The 4,510-nt window shown below is 50.1% G+C and overlaps 1 pseudogene; it reads left to right on the top strand.

Moving 5' to 3' along the window:
* The first annotated feature begins 407 nt into the window (after nucleotides 1-407).
* Nucleotides 408-2,264, top strand: LOC146658452 (uncharacterized; annotated as a pseudogene).
* Nucleotides 2,265-4,510: the final 2,246 nt, after the last annotated feature.

Genomic DNA, 4,510 nt, shown 5'->3' with positions numbered 1-4,510 from the left:
GCTAGTGAGGTTAAGGAGTTTGCACAGTTGAAGGAGTTGATGTTATTGGAGGATTTCAAGGGGTGTCTGCCGGAGCGGGTGGTTGTTTATTTGAACGAGCAGAAGGTCGTTTCCCTCGCGAAAGCGGCGGTTCTGGCAGATGAGTTTGCTTTGACGCACAAGAGGGGTTTTTCCCCTCCGTTACGTCGGGGTTCTAGAGTTTTGCCGGAGGTGGGGGGGGGGGCGTTCTCCCCCGCTCTCGCGGCGTAGCCCTACGGTGGCCGCTGGGGACCGCCGATGTTTTTTTTGTCATGAGCTCGGTCATCTCGTTGCTTCTTGTCCCGTGCTGAGGGCGAGGGAGGGGGCGCGGGCCGACATTTCGGGGGGGGGCCGTGCAGTGTTGCTCCGCGGTAACCCGCCCTAGCTTAATGCCGGTTGGCGTCGTTCCGCGGGGGATAGATGAGGTGTTTCGACCGTTTGTTTCGACGGGGTTTTTATCGTTGTCTGGTGATGCGGGGGACCGGGTTCCGATCACCATCTTGAGGGATACAGGGGCGAAGCATTCGGTGGCGCGGCATGGAGTCGTGCCTTTCTCTCAGCAGTCGTACTGTGGTTCTGATTTGCTGGTGTGGGGTATCAAGGTGAGTCTTTTACGCATGCCTCTCCATACGGTTACTTTGACCTCGTCCTTCGTATCGGGCGCTGTGCGGGTGGGGGTTCGAGATCAGCTGCCAATTGAAGGCATTGATCTTGTTTTGGGAAATGACTTGGCCGGGGGAAAAGTGTTTCCGGCTATGCCGGAAGTTATTGAGTGTCCTACTTCGGATCGGTTATGCCAATTCCCGTCGGAGCTGGGTGACCCCACAGTTTATCCGGCATGTGTGGTTACTCGTGCTCAAGCTCGTCGCTTGGGTGGTGAGGTGGACATATCCGAAATGTTTCCGGACGGCTCTGAGCCGCATGATAGTTCTGTTCCGGGGGTAGATGGTGGGACGGCGAAGGTTTTTAGTATGGTGTCGGAGAAGGAGGCAGCAGGTATCCGCAGGTTTGTGTGTGGTCAACTCCGTGACGAGGCAGACCTGAGCACGCTGACCTTGGGAATTTTAAAAAAGAGATATCAGACACACAACAAATGTGACTCATTAAGGCCAGAAGTAGAAACTTTCATGAAACAGGTGGTGCAAGAGGAACTGATGAAAATGCAGGATAATGATGAAAGTGAAAGTGACTCAGAGACTAAGAAGCTCCAGAACAAAAGGAAAAGAGAAAATGGAAATGACGAGGTCATGAGTGAGAGTGAAGATGAATCCTGGGCAAAGAAATCACAAAATAATCATTCAAGCTCATCATCAGAATCTGAGGTTCAAGAGGACAACAAAACAGAAAGTAAAGAAAGCAGCAATGATGAAGAAAATGCCAAATCTCAAGCTGATGGTGAAGAGCCAGAGGTGAAAAAATCACAACAAAAGAGAAATGAAAATCGTCAAATTGACAGTGACGAGTCTTCTGATGAGGAACTCAGTGAGGAAAGCAACTGCAGTGACAGTCCAAAGAAAATGGTGAGAATGAACGTCGAGACAGTAACCAGCAGTAAAGATGAAGGAAGGAGAACACCACTGAGTGATGCAGGAAACGAATCAGATGGAGACTGCAAGTCAGAAACGAGTGACAAAATTAGGAGCGACGAGTCTTCTGACAGTGAAAAAGAAGATACAAAAGTGGAAGAGAAAACCAGTGACCCAGACTCAGTTTCATCACTACCTTCTTTGGAAGATGAAAAAGAAAATAAGACTGATAAAACAAATGATAAAAAGATGAAGAAGAGTGTGAAGAAAGATGAGAGCACCAGAAAACCAAAGTCTGATGACAAATCGGTGGCGAGGCTTGAACGTTATATTGCCCTCTGCGGCGTGAGGAGAAATTACAAGAAGCTGCTGGAGGACTGCCGCTCCCAGGTGGCTGTTCTGAGGAAGGAGCTTGAAGAGCTTGGTGTACATGGTCAGCCAACTATTCAGAAATGGAAAAAGGTCAGAATGAAGAGAGAGCAAGCTCAAGAACTGGCTGCTCTTGATGTTAACAACATCATTACCACACAAGGTCGACCTACACGCAGGGGTGCCTCAGCAAGTCAGAAACAACAGGACTGTCCGTCCTCTGAATATCAGCGCACTCTAAACTCGGAATCAGACAGTGATCAGGAAAACAATACCCACAGAGGTCGCAGGTAAATGTCCGAATGGGCCAACCTGCAGGGGATCATCAGTGATGACACAGACAGTGACTGATGAGTCTGGTTTCCCCCTAGGAAGTGTTCGATTTGTTTGTTTGTTTTAATGTTTTTGATACTAGGTCTAGCATCTCCCTAATGAGATGCTTGATTTTAGGTGGGGGGGTGTTATGACCCAGGGTCATTATTTGCAGTACGGTGTTGTTATTGTTTGTATTTGTATTCAGTGTTGCTTGTTTCCAGGTGGAGGCCACCCATTGGTGGAGGAAGGAAAGAGGCCAGCTACAAAAGGGGTTGGACTGGGTCGGCGAGCAGACTTCCTGGTTTCCCGTGAGCTGTGTGTCTGGGGACCGTCGTGGTGTGTGACTGCACGGGGCTGCAATATTAATGCTGAAAAAGGGGTTGTACCTGGGCTTGGTAGCTGTAGGGGTGGGAAGCCGTTTTCTTTTATTCCCCTCTTTTCTCCTGTTTCGGGTAGGGAGACAGGTTAGAGAATTGTATTTTGTTTTGGGATCGTGGGAGGTAAGTTATCTTTGTTTTTCTTTCTAGTGTGTTTTGTTTGTTGTTTTGGCATCGCCCACCCTGAAGCTCGCTACCTGTTCAGTAAATAAATTAACCAACTCTCGTCATTCTGCCGTGGTGTGATTTTTTTTTTGTCGTTATTATGTATCGGGTTTATCTTTTTGTTGTGTTGCACCCCGGCTTCGGGCCGGTGTGTAACAATGCCATCCACATTAAACCTGAGCCTCTGGTGCTGACCGATATCATCCACATTTCACCAGGGCCAGTGGTGTTGGCTAAGGCAATTCACATTACACCAGGGTGTGTGGTGCTGACCAATACCATACATATTTCACCAGGGACAGAGTTGTTGGCTGAGGCCATACACTTTTCATCAGGGACAGTGCTTCCTGTAAGGCCATCTTCACCACACCAGGGCCTGTACTTATGGCTGAGGCCACCCACATTTCACCAGGGCCACTGTTGTTGGCTGAGGCCATACACTTTTCATCAGGGACAGTGCTTCCTGTGAGGCCATCTTCACCACACCAGGGCCTGTACTTTTGGCTGAGGCCATCCACATTACACCAGGGCCTTTGGTGCTGGCCAATACCATCCACATTTCACCAGGGCCAGTGTTGTTGGATGAGGCCACCCGCATTACACCACTGCCAGTGCTTCCTGTTATGCCATCATCACCAAACCAGGGCCTGCGGTGCTGGCTGAGGCCATCCACATTACACCAGGGCCTATGCTACTCGTTGATACCAACCACATTTCACCGGGGCTTGTGATACTGGCTGATGCGATCCACGATACACAAGGGCCTGTGCTTCTGGCTGAGGACATTGACATTACACCATGGCCTGTGCTGGCTAATACCATCCACATTTCACCAGGGCCATTGTTGTTGGATGAGGCCATCCAAATTACACCAGGAACAGTGCTTGCTGTGAGGCCACCATCACCACATCAGGGCCTGTGGTGATGTCTGATATCATCCACATTACACAAGGGCCAGTGCTGCTGGCTTTCCACATTACCCAAGGGCCTGTGTTGCTGGCCGAAACAATCAACATTTCACAAGGGCCAGTGGTGTCGCTGGCTGATGCCATTCACAATACTCAAGGGCCTGTGCTACTGGCTGATGCCATCTACATTAAACCAGGGAATGTGGTTCTGGCCAATACCACCGACATTTCACCCGGGCCTGTACTGTTGGATGAGGCCATTTACGTTACACCATGTACAGTTCTTCCTGTGAGGCCATCATCACCACACCAGGGCCTGTGGTGCTGGCTGATACCATCCACATTTCACCAGGGCCTTTGGTGCTGGCTAATACCATCCACATTTAACCAGGCCCTTTGGTGCTATCCGAAACCATCCACATTTCACCAGGGCTTGTGTTGCTGGCTGATGACATCCACCACACAGAAGGGCCTGTGATACAGGCTGATGCCATCCACATTACACCAGGGCCAGTGGTGTTGGCTTAGGCCATCCACATTACACAACGGCCTGTGGTGCTGGCCAATACCATCTATATTTCACCAGGGCCAGTGTTGTTGGATGAGGCCATCAGCAGTACACCAGGGACAGTGCTTCCTGTCAGGCCATCATCACCACACCAGGGCATGTGGTGCTGGATGATGCCATCAACATTACACCAGGGACTGTGCTACTCGTTGATACCATCCACATTTCACCAAGGCCTGTGGTGCTAGCCAATACCATCCATATTACACCAGGGCCAGTGGTGTTGGCTGAGGACATTCACATTACACCAGGGCCTGTGGTGCT

This window comes from Rhamphochromis longiceps, linkage group LG11 (assembly GCF_057381845.1).
Source record: "Rhamphochromis longiceps isolate RC_006_pf linkage group LG11, R_longiceps_female_GT1.1, whole genome shotgun sequence".
In the NCBI taxonomy this organism is placed as follows: domain Eukaryota; kingdom Metazoa; phylum Chordata; class Actinopteri; order Cichliformes; family Cichlidae; genus Rhamphochromis; species Rhamphochromis longiceps.
This window is presented reverse-complemented; position numbering and strand designations above follow the sequence as displayed.